At 33.2% G+C, this 17521-nt stretch overlaps 2 long non-coding RNA genes across 4 annotated transcripts; one reads left to right on the top strand and one right to left on the bottom strand.

The window, feature by feature from the left end:
* Positions 1 to 12432: 12432 nt before the first annotated feature.
* Positions 12433 to 17276, top strand: LOC125186194. 3 transcript variants are annotated; one of them, XR_007170375.1, is made up of 8 exons: positions 12433 to 12751; positions 13093 to 13189; positions 13285 to 13377; positions 13739 to 13797; positions 14904 to 14975; positions 15070 to 15157; positions 15911 to 16047; positions 17090 to 17276. It is a non-coding gene; the product is annotated as an uncharacterized LOC125186194 (long non-coding RNA). The 3 variants fall into 3 exon arrangements; XR_007170374.1 differs by having other exon boundaries at positions 13038 to 13189; positions 15917 to 16047; XR_007170373.1 differs by having other exon boundaries at positions 13038 to 13189.
* LOC125186196 lies at positions 14415 to 15071 on the bottom strand. Its single transcript, XR_007170376.1, has 2 exons — positions 14657 to 15071; positions 14415 to 14557 (listed from the first exon to the last, which is right to left on the bottom strand). It is a non-coding gene; the product is annotated as an uncharacterized LOC125186196 (long non-coding RNA).
* Positions 17277 to 17521: the final 245 nt, after the last annotated feature.

Genomic DNA, 17521 nt, shown 5'->3' with positions numbered 1-17521 from the left:
TTTCTTCTATGTTCTTGCATTACTTCTCTATCCTTAAATTGTACGCCCAATTTCTATTCAGGATCCTCATTGTTTGTGGATCTTGATGTTGATTGGACTATTTAACATCACATATATACCAAGAAAATAGTCTAATAAACAAATACTATATGGGATTAGCATTCATTGAGATTTTCACGTGCACAAAGAACTATATAAAGATTATAAGCTGGAGATGAAAAATTGCTTCAATAGCACATAAATAGAAAATTCAACTAAGTGCATCCGCAATGGTCGGCTAGCGACCGGCTAGTCGATTCTTCGCGCTGGCCGGTCGGCTAGTCGAACCATTGTAGGCGGCGAGCGGTATACCGGCCAGCCGATCGGCGTGGGCTGACCGATTGGTGGGTGCTGACCGATGCGCTAGTTGATCGGCTAGCCGCCATTGTGGCGGCCCGATCGGCCAGCGCCGATTTTTGTATTTTTTTTTTACAAACCTATATAAACGCGATTTTCGTTTCATTTTCATTTGCACCACTTATTTTAACGAATTTTTCTCTCTCTAACTTTCTGTACAAGAGCATCATCGCGCGATGAATAACGCGGGTGGTAGCGGTGGTGGTAGTGGTGGGGATGCTTGAGGAGTACGAACGGAGGATGAACGAGGCTATGAATGCCTACATGAACCGCGAGATGGAGCGGTACATGCGTAGGGTGGAACAGCAGGCGATACCTCGCCCTCCACGAGTTGTCCACCGCCGAGCAGTGATTGATCGGGATCACGTAGCCGCACATCAACGGCCGTACGACGACTACTTTTCAGAGAACCCGCGGTTTCCCGCCAACATGTTCCGGCGGCGTTTTAGAATGCGCGGGGAGTTGTTTATGCGCATCGTTGGGGCATTAGAGCGTCAATATCTGTGTTTCCGCTTCAGGCACGATGCGGCCGTGGCACACCGGCCACACCCCTATTCAAAAGTGCACAGCGGCAATCGAACAGTTGGCCTACTGCGAGGCGCGGCAGACATGTGGGATGAGTACCTCCACATCGGTGAGTCGACAGCCCTGAAATGTCTGAAGGAGTTCTGTGGGGGCGTGATAAGCGTTTTCGGTGAGCAGTACCTTCGAAGCCCTACTCCCGAAGATTGTCGGAATTTGATGCAGATGCACGGGGAGAAGCATGGGTTCCCCTGGATGTTAGGCAGCATAAACTGTACGCATTGGGAGTGCAAGAACTGTCCGACTGCCTGGAAGGGGGCCTACACGACCGGCTACAAGTCAAAGAATCTCACGATAATCCTCGAGGCCGTAGCTGATTACCGGCTGTGGATCCGGCATGCGTATTTTGGGGTAGCCGGGTCGAACAACGACCTCAACGTCCCTGAACTCGTCTCCCCTCTTCAACGAGAAGTGCCGGGCGTCGGTCCAGCCGTCTCATTTGTGGCCAACGGCAACCGGCATGATATGGGCTACTACTTGGCGGATGGGATATATCCTCGGTGGCCGGTCTTTGTGAAGACGATCAAACAAACAAGTGATGAAAAGAAGGCCTACTTTGCGGAACGACAGGAAGTCGGCGCGCAAGGACGTGGAGCGCGCATTTGGTGTGCTGCGGTCTCGATGGGCGGCAATTAAGGGTCCAACGCGTTTGTGGGATGTCGGATGCGTTTCCCCGAGATAATGTACGCCTGCATTATCCCGCACAACATGATCGTCGAAGACGAAGGCGTACAAGCGACTAGTTGGGTCAATGACGATGAAGCCGGTCCAAGCCACGGAACGGCCACCCCTAGTGTACGACGTGGGGTACCTCTCGATGAAGCCGGCCGCCTCAAGGAATTTGCCAACATGCGCCAAGTGGATGCTCATATTCAACTCCAAAAGGATATAATTGAAGAGTTGTGGGCACGGAGGATTGCACGACGATAGTTTTTTTTTCTTTATTATGTACCTTCTTAAATGTAATTTTTTTTATCTATGTACCTTTTTTTAATGCAATTAATGAATTTTCCCGTATATGTGTCGTAAATTTAATTGCGTAATTTAATCGTAATTTTATTTCCGTAAATGTAGTATATTTTGAATTATTTTTATTGCGGCTGGCCTATGGCTGACCTAAATCTGATGTGGCAGGTGGATTTTTTAGTGTTACTGACGTGGTAGGGGAGAGAATGACTGGCCTATTGCTGGCCTAAGCACCATTGCGGATGCTCTAAATCTGACGTAAAAATAGCGTTTTAACCGTATCTCCCTACACGTAGGTGTGTTCGATAATATTTGAACTAATCTACACATGACATCTATCTCCTATTCGATGGATATCAATACTCATATTTAGAGCACATGATTGGATATCAATACTCATATTTAGAGCACATGAATATCATTTTGTTTGAATTAAAAAAACATGCAACTTGATTTGTCCCCTTGACTAATTCCTTTCAATCTGATTATTATATTGATCGAAAGAGATGTAAGATTTTGGCTATTTCTATTATATTCTTTTTTAAACGGCGATTGAAGTTAAAACAGCAATTTTCTCCATTCCCTTACCACATTGATAATATATTACTCTGTGAGTACATCAGTCAATAATTCAAATCGTATTCAAGGTATCTATATATGTATTTTGTAGAAATTGTATATGGATAAAATGATTGCGACTTAACCATTATTGGCGAGAAATTGGTCCACACGCTAATTTAATTATAGGATGTTTATGAATTAATGGAGCAAAAATGATAGTATCACATGTGGGGTACTGGGGTCCTATTCTAATGCTTATAGCACCCTAATCCAAAATTAATACTAAATTTCAACCCTTGAATTTTAAAATGAGTGGATGAAATTAAAGTTCACAAATCTCAATAAATAGTAGACAAAATATTAACAAAAAAGTAATATCGTCATTATGTTATCATATGATAATTTTCGTAGGTGTTTTTTTATATCAACATTGTGTATTACAAATATCAACAATATGACATTAGAATATCAACACAAGGACAAGAAAATATCAACACATTTTTATTGAGATTGGACATGCATAATATTGAGATTTTGCCTACAATATATTGAGATTTTTTGTTGCATTTTTGATAAAAACTGCTTATCGACATATACGAAAATTAAAATATAATTTATTAAATTTCATCACCCGAACATCGTCGGAACATATGCAATTGAGATCTCGTTGGAATCCTTATTAAATTATCTTTAATTTGATATATTTTTTTGCGAAAAAATAATTTAAATTGAGAGAGTTACATAAATTTAAAGATTTGAGATGATTTTGAGGAGAGAGAAAGTAGTTAGTTATAATTACTATATATAGGATTTCACATTAATACCCTTTTAATTTAATTAATAATTATTTAAATTTAAAATATATTACACTTAGCATTATATCAATCACAAAATCTTTTAATCTAATAATTAAAAATTAGTCTCAATTTTGGATAGTTAATTAGTTAGCAATTTATCACCTCTCATATGGAGGATAAGTTATCCATGATAAATTATCAAACAAATTATGAAATATGAATAAATCATTATCTGTCCCATATTTTTAAAAATTTGAGAAAAATAAATCATGAAAGATAAAGTTTTCTCAATTATCTTACTCTGGTTAATTTCCACTAGTTATAAAAGTCACGATTCTTTTTCCTTGATATACGTAAATTATTTGCTAATACAATTTTTATTTTTAAATTTATTTCGATTGCAATAATTAATGTTCAAATCATGAAGATGCTCAGGGATCAACATGGTCACTTTATTCGGGCAAGATTAGTATTTTTGGGGCATATTAATAGTTTTACCGTTGAATTGTGGGAATATTGATGGGAATGAGAAAGTGTGCGAGCATTAGTTTATAGAACGTGAGAGTCCAAAAAGGGTATTGAAGGGGTTTTAGGGCATGTTGATAGTTTTGCGTAAGAGAATGGAGCTGGAGAATGAGAGGTGATGGTGATGGTGATGGTGATGGTTAATGATAGCAGAAGAGTATTAGAGAGTTTTACCATTTGTTTGCTATGCAACCGAAAGGGAAGACTTAGAAGCAAGTTGAAAATTTGTATTGCTATTATTGTATATGAAGCTATCAATGAAAATAGATTATTGCGTTAAAATAATCCACTTTCTATTCTTGATGAAGATCAGTAATTATGAAGAATTGGAGAATAGTATGAGCTGAACTTAGGGAAATAATTAAAGAAAAGAAAATTACTCAACAAAGATTTAATTTTTTTTGTGGCGTATGAGCTCAAATATCCAACAACTAGGAGAAGGTAGGGAGCTAACGATGCGTTTTTGTGATAATGAAAAAGTAGAACATAAGTTTTTGTAATTTTTTCTATTTGGAGTGGTTAGTTGTTTCAGAGTTTTAAATAAATAGTTGAGATTACTTTTTCTTGATTATTTAAAGTTTGACATACTATAATAAAACATCCGTCACGTTTCATTACGATACGGGAGTTTGCAGCCGACATTAATGAAACGAGGGAGACTTTGCAAGGTCAACCATTTTTCCTCGTTGTAGAGCTCTGATTGGTCCTCTCATTCCGCTTTACTGCTTGGAAACACATTGTATATTTCTTTCATCAACTTTTAGTAGTACCATTTGCCACTAATTTTATTTTGGTTTGTGTTATAATGAATATTACATTCTATTAATATATTCTACCCATATTTTATAACTATAGCTAAAATAAAAAGAAAAATTAACTAATTTTTCTTTACATTTCTTATCTTACATTTAATAACTGACTAAGAGATTATAATCGTAAAGTATGATACATTATGTCAATTAACAATTTGTACAGTATCAAAATTACTCCCTTCATACCATAATAGGAGTCACTCTTATTATGGACATGAGTTTTAAGAAATGGTAAATAATAGTGAGCTGAAAAAGTTAGGGCATCCACAATGGGGTGGGACGGACTAAGCCCCGCCCTATGCACCGCCACGTCAGCATTTTATCCTCCGCCTCTTCCACCTGTAATGGGGTGGATTATAGCCCGCCATAAGCATTTTACTTCTATTTTGTATTTATTATATAATTTATGCAACTATATCAAGCAAAATAAATAAATAAAAACAACACAATTAAGGCAAATCCTGCATTTACTTAATTAAAAAAAAAAGTTACAAAATAAGAAATTAAAAAAAACGTGCACTACATATAAAAAACCCCAGCTAGTCTAGAGTAGTCCCAACCTGCGGCTGAGGCCATCGATCATCCGCTGACGCCTTCGATTTGAGCCAGGTTGGTCGCCTGTATCAGGGCGTTGTGCGCGTCCAACAACGTCCTGTAGTCGGAGGAGACCACCAAATCTGTGTAGGCATGTGACACAGCCGAAGTCGCGCTCGGGGTCGGGCTTGGGGCCTGGTCAGGCAGCGCCGCAGCGGAGGAGGTCGCCTTGGCAGCCTTAATGTCAGGGGGACATCGGGACATCAGTGTGCCGGAACTCTCATCCTCGAACACCAGATTGTTGAGGTCCATTGGAGATGCGCCGCTTTCACTGCTTGTATAATCAGTGAAGGTGCGCTTCGACGCCCTCTTCTTCGCCGCTGTCGATTTGGGCAGCATACCTCCAACGAACTTCTGCTTCTCCTCAAGAGCGTCCATGACTGATAGTGCTTGAAATCGTCGTACAATGACGTGTACGACTGGATTGCTTTGTCGCGCACATCTGTGAGACTCTCACCGCTGGCCTGCTCCCTCTCGCACTTGTCGAACTCCCCCGCGAACAAATTGATCTGTTTCTTTATTTGGTTCCAGTGCTTGCGGAGCGGCTCCCATTGGCGCTTGTAGGCGGTCGGCGGCTTGGCCATGTTGTATTTTTCGGCAATGCGCTCCAAATACGCATTAACCTTCTGGTTGTTGGCGAACACCGGATCCTCGAAATTTCAATCCAACACCTCGTCAAGACGATGGATTCTTCCGGCTAGTAGTTCATCCTACCCGGGGCTTACTCTTCATTCACCGTCGTAATCGGCAATTTCTTTGCCTTGGGCCACCTCTTCTTGGTCGCAGAGCCCGAGGCGTCGGTGGAGGCGCGGCCGCGAGATTGGGCAGGTGTGCGAGTGGGAGAAGGCTCCATGTGGAATAGCCCATACGAGTCCGTGCTGATCGTACTGCGTGTTAGTGTCGAATGGCCGGTATTCATCGGGTTCTGTACCCGGCCATCGTGCACCACCGAACATTGGATTATTCGGACTTGGATAATCTCCGAGATTCATTTTTATTAAAACATAGAAAATGCAGTGTGAATTTGAGAGTGAGATGAGTGAAAAATGAAGTGAAAAGTGAGAGGTATATATAGGTTTTGAAAATTAAATTTAAAGCCGAAAACGCATTGCCATCGTCTGTCGCATCGTCCGCGATGCCACAGTGGCGGACGATTGATTGGGCGCGGACGATGGAGAAGCCATCGTCCGCGTAGCCACAGTGGCGGACGATGCATCGTCCGTCGCATCGTCCGCCCCATTGTGGATGGCCTTAGTGGAATATGAGACTCACTTTTTTATATTGATTTTATAATAAAATGTGAGTGAAGTGAGTTAGTGGAATGTGGAACCTACTTACCATTTATGGTAAAAAGAAGTGTGACTCTTATCGTGTGACGAACCAAAATGACAAAGTGTGACACTTATTGTGGGACGGAGGGAGTAGTTTATTTTTATTTCGTGAACTTTTTATTAATCCACTAAATATATTTTTTTTATGTTTAAGATTTGAGAAAATGATGTTCAGAAAATTAAGAGAGGTAAAAAAATAATAAATTAGAAGAGAGAGTTATTTTTTTGTTAAAAGATAATGATTCAGAGGGATAGGGAGGGAGTGTAGATACACTGACTGAATTTCATACATATATTGGGGGAGAGGATTCATAATGTGTCCAAATTAGTATAACGAAATAAAAGATGGGATTCTTATTAAAAAGACTAAAACTACTGTTGATTCTTACTTATTACCAAACCATGCATAAAAATTACGATCCATTATTGACTATTTGGCGTGACTAACTAGCACACATTGTATTCATGACTGGAGTTTGCTAATTTTCCATTATTGACTATTTGGCGTGACTAACTAGCACACATTGTATTCATGACTGGAGTTTGCTAATTTTTCTTCTGTTCATATACACGATACTGTATATCTTGATATTGACCCCAAAAATATCACCAATTATTTATAGTATTTGTAGGAAATATTGATTAAACATACACTTGAAAATTAAACGAGCTATTATTAAACCGTTCAATCACACGCACTATTACGAGTAAATATTTGATTTCGTCTCGTTAGCATTTTAACGAAAATGTACCGCCCTAAGGGTAATTTTAAAAAAGTACCCGAAGTATGAATTTGGGTTAAAAATTTCCAGACGAAATTTCCCCAAAGGTCTTTTTAAAATTTCATTCATTATATCGTTGAAGAACTTATGTTCTATTACGTTTTTTGTAATAATTAACCATCGCCAAAACATCACAACCATCACCACCAGTGCCACCGTCGAAGATAATGTCGTCGAAGAAATTTTCCGAGGGAGGTTCATTAGGGTGTGACATTTTCATTAAACTGCTAAAATGATAAATACTCCTATGTTTGAATATTATTTACCATATTAATGCAGATAATATCATAATACCATTTAAATCATTATTTTGCAATGATTTAATCAATCACATTACTTCTAAAATGAAAAATTAAAATCAGTAATTTTTAATGTTTTGCAATTACACTAAACAAACTCAAATCACTTTTCTAAAATTTGTGAATAAAAAATGTGGTATATAGAGAATATTCTTTTGAATTTATATTTATTGTAAATGATTGGAATCACTATGATTTTAAATAAAAAAAAGACATCGCTTTAATAGGAATCACTTCTGAAATTATATTTAGAATTCCAATAAGATTTAGTGGTGTCAATTATGATTTTCATCACTCAAAATAGCAATATCTTCATAATTGAATTGTAAGAGGTCAACTGTTTATAAAATCTTTTATAGAATATCAATGATTAGTTTGGGTATTTTCGGGTGATGCTAAACAACCACATTATGGTTAACCACACAAGGATATATTAGTAAATTTATGTATTAATTATATATTAAAATATTAATTGTAGATAGTGGAGAAATTGAAATGACTTTATTAACCCTCTACCTCATTTTCGTTTATTTCAAAATTTCCCTCTTTTCTTAGTTTTCAAAATTTGAATTAAAGTTATACATTAATTACTACATTTTTATAGTTTCAATAACCGAAATTTAATGCACAAATCTTTATGGTAACCATATTTATTAACTTCAAAATTAACTAAAAAATCTCTATTACACTAGCTAATGAGCAACTTTTTTGAAAAAAAAAAGAATGCATTTAAATTTCTTCTCTCATTGACATATTTTCTAATTATTTTTTATATATCTATTGGAAGTCAATCTAATCATCGTTTCTCTCATTTTTTTTTTCTTTTCTATTTTTAAATTTTTTATAGGTACACAAATATGCAATTATATTTGCATACTCCAATAATATACTATAGTACCAATTATTTTCATATTTTGACACTTATAAGTCTGAAGTAAACAATTTTATGGAGGTGGGTGTTTGTTTGGATTTTTGTCACCAGGATTGTTTTTACAAATAAAATAGTTAAATAAAAATAATTCAATGATTAATCTATTTATTTTTCAATATTAGGATTTCTTTTGCAAAATAAATAGTTGGATGAGAATATTTGACTTATTAATATATTTATCTTGTATTATTAAATCTTGATCACATTAATTTTATTTTATATTTAAACGAATATTAATAGGATTTCTTTTACATACCAAAATAGTTAAATATAAATAATTCACTAACTAATATACTACTTATATGTGTTATTAGATCTTGATCACATTAAAAAAATTGTTCTATCAAACACTTATGTCATTAGAAATCCTTTTACAAATCAAATTAGTTGAATGAGAATGATTCACTTATTGTTCTATCTATTTTTGTAATATCAGATTTATAATATTAAATAATTTCTTTAATCAAACACTAACGTCATTATGGTTTCTTTTACAAATAAAATAGTTGAATGAGAATAATTTACTACTTGATCTATTTATTTTTATGATATTAGATATAAAATATTACTCTTATTTAATCAAACAACAATATTATAATTGTTTTTAGAAATGACATAGTTGGATTAGAATAATCCGGATTAATTTCATGGTAGGTTACTAAACTATAATGTTTGAATCAAAATAGTAGTATCAATTAATCTAATCTATTTTCCAACATTGATTTTAAAGTATATTAACAAATTATTTAAAAAAATTATCATATGATAACATAATGACGATATTACCCTTTTGTTGATATTTTGTCTACTATTTATTGAGATTCGTAAGATTTAATCTCATACACTCATTTTAAAATCTATGGGTGGAGATTTGGTATTAATTTTGGATTAGGGTGCTATAAGCATTAGAATATGACTCACTAAAGTAATATATGAAAATTAACAAAATTAAGTTAATTACAGTAACATCATGTGAAAATTAAGTTAACTAAAATATTTTACATCATAATTAATATCACAAAGATTAATAAAATTAAGTTAATTAAAATAATTTCAACGAATCTGTTTAGAAGACTAATCAGGAAAATATGTGAATATACATGGATGCAGTATATATAGGAAGTTCAAAAGGTGTTACCATATTTTGGCATCGGAAGTTCAAAAGGTGTTACCATATTTTGGCATCGGAAGTTCAAAAGGTGTTACTATATTTTGGCATCTTTTTCCAAAGAAGTGAATGACATATTATGTATGATTAATTTGAGTATTAATCACTTTATATTTGTCAATAATTATTGGGTAGACGTAGACATACCATGTCATAATGTTTTCTTAGTGTGATAGTGAATATTTCTTTATAAAACAACTATGTAACATAACTCGTGAATGAAAATGTCATATGAGAATAAATTACTAATTAATTTATCAAATTTGTAATGTTAGATCTTAAGCATATTCAAAAAATCATTCAACCAAAATACTAATATCATTAGAAATTTATTTAGTTATTTATTTTATATAAGATCTATTAAAAAATTTATTTAATGAAACAATAATATACGAATTAATATTGCAAATCTTTTTATATTTTATTTATAAATTATTAATAAAATATTGTTTACAAACTGAATCCTAGAATATAGGAAATAAATATGGATAGTTGTTAATACTTATTTCCTACCTAAATTCAAGGAAAAAGATAATGGAAGAGATGAAATGGGGAAAGAGGGAAAAACATGCGCCATTTTTGTATCAAATTGGAAAGAGGGATAAGCAGGCGCCAGTTTTTGGGAAGAGATTGAATTGGAGGCGCTAAATATAACAGAGGATAAAAATGTAATTATAGTTACTATTAAACCAGAAATTATAGTTAAACCGGTTTTTTTTGCTATTGAACCAGTTTATGGTTGTACATAATGTGGCTGAATAGTTTTTTCCATTTTACAATTGTAGTAATTATCTTCAAATTACTATAGCGGAAATAAATCATGAGTAATTAATGAATCCTGATGATCATCAGCTTAATTCGGCATTGTAATCTGTAATTAATTTGAAATTCAATCATTTCAACAAAAGTGGTAAGTAATTAATGAAGGCAGCGCAGCTACACTAATATATGCTCCACTTGGTGTGTCGTTGACAAATGATCAGTACCAAAATGTGGACCTCATCACTCAATCATAATACAAGATCAGACCAAGTAAATAAACCACGAAGCACGTCACGGGAATAATACATTGCATTTAGTACTAGTAATTAAAACACCCAATTATCATACTAGTATACTATTCCAAAGTCGTAAGGTAATTTGGTTCACCTATACTGCTATACATAAATCATTTCTCTCCTCACAGCCGACTTAATTGACCGCTGACCACCGCCCACCCTATGTCTACATTATTGTCACATTTTTTTAAAAAACCCATTTCACAAAATTATTCAGTATTATAACTAAATAATGCTCCACTCATCAGTTAATTGACATCAATTTTTTTTTTCGTTCCTAATTAATTACTAATACTTTTGCTTGTTTTAGTATTTTATATGTCTCACGTTACTTGAATCACTTCTTTTTTTACACAAATTTTGAAAAAAATGATAGAATAAAAAATACTAGTTAAAATAGAGAAAGTAAAATAAAAAAGAGAATAATGCGTATTCTCTTTTACTTTACTATCTCCCTATTTTAACTATTTAATATTAATTTTTTCAAATGTATAAAAATGAATTGACTCAAATAATGTGAGATTTGGTGATAGAACCACAATTCCAGTAACTAATTCCAACTCACATTTTATTATAAACTAGTGTTTACATCCGTGCTATGCACGAGACATAAGATATTCCAATAATGAAGATAAATTATAAAGTGAAGTAAATTTTTAAAAAGCGGACAATAAAAATATAATAATGTACTATGGTTAAGAATATGTGTTAATTACAATAAGTATTCACAATATTTTAAAACACCTAACTCACTGTAAATGAAACACTTTTTACATTCACAAACGATTTTATACAACTTTAATATATAATATGAGTGGAGTAAAATAAAATAAAATAAATGGCAAAGGGAATATGTGTAAATAAGGATAAAAGAGTATGAGTTTTGACGAGTGGAAATTAATGTTATTCACAATATATGAATTATGCTGATCAATTAATAGGATCGAAGACAACGAAATATATTTAAATTAATAATTTGTAATTCAAATAAGAAATATTATAAATAATTTATTATAATAATTAATAACAATAGCAAAATTATTAACTTAAAACAATGTGAGAATATATAAATAGATCAAATAAAAACAGGCCCATTGCATTATTAATTTATGGTCAATTAAAAATGTCATAAAGTAACGGCCAAAATAATTCATTACTAAACATAGTACACATTACTTCTATTTTAATTTACTAATGAACGCTCGAAATAACATTACATAAAATTTTGTTCTATGAACTGGAAAGATTATCTTCCTTTGAAAAAAATATAATTTAAATAGTTTAAATGAAAACAAAAATATACTAATATCAATAGTAAGGTTTAAATACTCTTACCATACCGAAATAAAAGTCACATTTTGCTATTTTAATTCGTCCTTAAATAAGAGTCACATTTCATTTATTTTTTCAACTCACTATTTTTTACAATTCTTAAAACTTGTGTTCACACAAAATGTAACTCGTGAGACATAAGGAATATTAAATTATAGAACTAAATTTAGAAAATTTTCAAGAAATAATCAACGAATTTTTACTCGATTTAGTATGGAATAATAAAAGTAAAGAAATAAAATTTAAAAGTCCATATTTTAAAATTAGAAATAAGAAAAAATAAAATGTGGTGGGTGACTTCTCGGTTATTGCAGCTCAATCTCTCAATCTTTCTTCATTTACGGTGGCCACCTCCACGCCGAGATGCCGCCGCCGTATTCCAGACGTCGCCGCTGCCCATTTCTCATTTCTTGTTCAGCCTCATCATCTCTCTCTGTGTGGATGAGATGCCGGTGGAGCTGCTCGTCGAGTGTCTTCAGATCTATCTGATCCGCCCTCACAAATCCGCCGCCGGTGTGGATGTCTCCCTCCACCATTTCTCCGGAAAGCGCCGATGCGACGTCAGTGGAGCTCACGGTGGGAACGCGCAATAAGCGACGAACTTCAACAGCGAAAAGGTAATCGAAATCCCTTTCAAAACTCTAGAGAAATTAATTTTTCTACATGATTCTAAAAAATTGGCCAAAACCATAACAGATCTGAGGCAAAAATTCTCTTACTCGTCAGATTTTTGACAAATACCCCAAAACTCTAAACGCTACTAAACCTAATTGATTTTCGCTTGCTCTTTGATTTTGGAAAAATCATCATGTTTGTTCTTTCATTGTGCCTAGCTCAAAAATCAAGCAGGCATCTTTTTGGTTTGCAACTTAACATGTAGTAACTGGGTAAATCAATTTGTAGCAAAGCGAGCCGATAAGTTCGGATAGTCTAATTGATGGGACTCCTAGACCTGCAGTTCATTCGTCCTGCTTAGTTTTGACTGCTTCTGATACCAGCACTCATGGTGGTTTTCTGTCTTTCATAAACATGCAAATGAGTGTCTTCCCCCATTGGTAACTATTTATCTGATTCCTTTAGCTGTATACATATGTATTCAGTGCTAATTTCCTATATTTGTTGTCACTGACAATGATTGCTCTCCTATCAGAATATGAGCCAACAAATTCTGAGTTGCCAACACCAAAATTGATTGCTAAGGATACACATGGAAATGAATGGCAATTCAAACATATATTTAGAGGTGAGATATTGTGTTTGTTTTCTAGTAATTGTTTACTTTCGGTGTCACTGATGTTGTATTGTTGTTTTGAGACTATATAAAGAAATCTATTCACTTGGGCCTTGTAGCAGGCATGGAAATAGTAGCACTCGCATGATACTAATAGATAGTATTTATAGATGTTATGTACTATTAGGTAAATATGAGCTTCATCAGTAATAAATCTGAGAAGTTCATTTGCAAAATCATTCCCACAATATCCATTCCACTTAATATTAAACTGTGAATTTTCATGTCTGGTTCTTTTTCATTGGTTTAGTATCCTATATCATCATGAATAGATTTGTTTGATTAACTTTAAGTTTACTCTCATATTATGCAGAGGAAGAGAATGGGGTTTTAAGAGTACTAAACGACTAAAATTGGTGTTGTGCATTAAAGGTAATTTTGTTACCCTTAGAATAGTAACTTAATATGTATGCCATACTTTGCTAATATCTATGATAATGTGATTTGGTGTCAATATGGGTGTATCTGTTTTTAAGCATGCATCAAATTCTGAAAAATAAGAATTTAATTTGCACGAATCATGTGCTGTTAAATGCATTCATGCAAGCTTGCAATATATATGACCATGCTTGACTGATCTTTTGAAGTTTGTGGTCAGTTTGGTCCCAAAATAGATAATATTCTTAACTATTGATTAAAATAATAAACTGCAATTGATATTTTAAACGAAAATAAACTATAATCTTAATTTTATCAACACCTCTGTAATTTGTATGTTCAAATATTTTTTTTAATTAACATATAAACGTTACTGTCATATACTACAGTGTTTTCTGAGTGCAAAAAGACTAAAATTAATGTTGTGAAGTCAAGGTAACTTAGAAATTACCTAATATATAATTATGTAGGTCATACTTAGCTGTGATAATGTTGTCATTTTGGTGTCAATATGGCTGTTTGTAGAAAGCATAATCAAATTCTGAAAACAAATATTTTACTTTGCATGATTCATGTGGTGTCAATATGACAATTTGTAGAAAGCATAAGCAAATTCTGAAAACAAATAATTTACTTTGCATGATTCGTGTGCTTTTGAATACAATGATGCATGCTTGGAATATCTATGAGCCTATATCTGTGAACCAATTTTCTTGCATGCATTCTTTGGAAGAGAAGTTTGAATTCTGGTGCCCTATAAACAAAAAATTAACATAAAATTAGTAAATAGAAACATACTAATATATTATGTATAACTTTCTATATTTCATGCATTCTATTTTGGTAAACATACCAGCCTATCATGGAATACTATTTCCAAAGTGCTATCATTGTTGTCTCCAGAATTGTATTCATAAACACGGATGCAACGGACTTTGATGGTAGAGTTGTAACTTTAGGTAGAAGATTGTCCTGCAACTAATGAATGGTGCCGTTGTTTGAGATACAGTGCTTTCTTCTATTGAAAAGAAATATTCAAAAATCAGTGACTAATTTAAAGAATGTATGCAGTATTTAAACTAACAGCCTACTTTGTGCAGGAAATTATCCCAATAGATTGCAAATAGATGTGTCAAAAAAGGCAAATCATTGAACATAAATTGTAAAATGAGGTCAGTGCCTTTTTATGAGAATCAACCGATCACTTAAATTGAATAAGACTGTGTATTAAGTTCAGAAACAAGAACAAATAATTTCATTCATTAGTTGTAGGAACTTCGTGATCCAAAATATGAATGAGAGATAGCACTCAAGATTTCACAGATGAGGTGCATCACGGCAATGGCAAATACAGGTTAGAAAACTACCTTCATAGTGTTGTGCTAAGTAGTTATAGAAACTTATAAAAATATATGTAACATTAAGGCATAATATGAAACTAAAACATAAATAATTAGTGATAAAGCAGAAATAGCAGAAACTGAAAGAAATACATTAGGAATAAAGACTGCAGATTCATAGAAGAATAGATAAATAATAAATGAGCAGTGATTTAAGTGAGAATCGATGAATTAAGAAGAAGAAAGATTCTGAACTATTTCTGATGATGATTCTGCTGAATGATTTTGGTTGAGAGAGTTTAGTGAGAGTGTTGAAGGAGTGAGTGGCAGGTTATTTACTTATTTATAGTGCTCACCTCTCCAGCATGCTTGTTGGGAAATTGTGCATGTTCCCAAAAAAACATAATCATGAGAGACCTTCCACTTAACAACGATTTTCTATTTTAAAAAAATATCAGATAATAATATTCATACTTAAAATACTTTAACAACTTGCATGCCAAATATTAATACAAAGTCTTTTACACTTATATTCATATTAATATTCATATTCATATTAATATTAATTAATATTAATACGAATATAAGTTAAATATTACAGATTCATGTTTCATAAATTCGGCCTATTTAGTTTCATAAGTTTGCAACCATATAAGGTCATTTAAGGCCCAATTCATTTCAGCAATTATTAACTCCACTTGTATTAAAAAACCAAAACCTAACCCACCCTAAAAATATAATACTGCCTCTCACTCTCCACTCTTCAGAAACAGGAAAGAGAAGGAAAAGAAAAGCGGCTCTCTCTCTTCACTCTACAATCATTATAGAGAGATGATAACATTGCAAGCATGGGCGGCTACAACACCTACTCTACTGCATCAAGACATCACGATATTAAAAAAAGGTATGTAATTCTTTCTTTTCAAACTATGTCCTATATCTATATTTGACAACATAGTCATATCTAACTTACATGAGCATAATGTTGATAAGGTATTAGAGATTATTAGAGTCAAATTTCAAATACAATTACTACTCTTTGCAAATATTAGTTCTAGAATGCTTTGCAAATCCTATCATCAATTTATTTAATGCTATTATGTCTCCAATTTTCTTTACACAAACGAATTCAATGCTTAGTTTTTAAAATATATATATTGCTTAATAGGTTTTTCATTTAGTATGGTATCTATTCATTTACAACAGATTTATAAATTTATATTCTGTCCCACTCTCTCTGTCTCTTTCTTTCTCTCTCTTATTTTTAATGTTCTAAAATTTTAATTTTATTCTCCTTTTTTTTCATGTTCTAAAATTGTGACTATATTCTCTCACTCTGGATTTCTCAGATGCTGCTTCATTGATAATTCTAAATATAGGTTTTAAATATGAATACTAACATAGTACTCCCTCCGTCCACGAATAAGAGTCCCGTTTTTTCATTTTTGTCCGTCCACGAATAAGAGTCCCGGTTCATAATTACTATAAATGGTAAAGAGACCCCACATTCCACTAACTCATTTCACTCACATTATCATTTAAAACTAATATATACAAGTGGAACCCCTATTCCACTAACTTTCTTCCACCCACTTTTCTTAACATTTCTTAAAACCCGTGCCATTTAGAAATGGGACTCTTAATCGTGGACGGAGGGAGTATTATTTAACTTTGTTCAAGGATAAATTGCATTGGAAATAGATAATTGTTATTGCTTTGCAGGAAAGACTTTTGAACATTTAATAGTTTGTCACCCTCTCCCCCTTTCTCTCTCTGTATGTCATGTTTCATATTCTAAAATTTTGATTTTTTCTCATTTTTCATTTTTTAAAAATATGATTTTATTCCCTGCTCCTGTTATATAGGTACAATTTCATTCATAATTTCAAATGTATACATTATAGGTTTAAGTATGAGTACTAACATATTATTAATATTTTTTTCAGGGATTAATTGCATTGGGAAGAGCTGTGAAGATATTCTGGAAGAATAGAATATATATATATTGTGTAATAGTATAATAGTATTTTCTTTGAAAAGCCTATGCAAGTATAGAACACATAGGCTGCATCCTATCCCCACACAATTCTCGATACATACAAAGAAAACTGATACTATGAGCTTTACTTTTAATCAACTGGACTTTACAATAAGATCACAAATTTTTAGCCATGATTCTGCCAAATTTTATGATGATTCCCGCCAAAAAGGGCAAAACTGACTTTTCACCAAACTGTCACTTTAGATTATGATAGATGATAGATGATAGATGATAGATGATAGATGATACTCCCTCCGTCCGCGAATAGGAGTCCCGTTTTTCCATTTTGGTCTGTCCACGAATAGGAGTCCCGGTTCATAATTATCATAAATGGTAA

This window comes from Salvia hispanica, chromosome 5 (genome assembly GCF_023119035.1).
Source record: "Salvia hispanica cultivar TCC Black 2014 chromosome 5, UniMelb_Shisp_WGS_1.0, whole genome shotgun sequence".
Classification (NCBI taxonomy): Eukaryota; Viridiplantae; Streptophyta; class Magnoliopsida; order Lamiales; family Lamiaceae; genus Salvia; species Salvia hispanica.
This window is presented reverse-complemented; position numbering and strand designations above follow the sequence as displayed.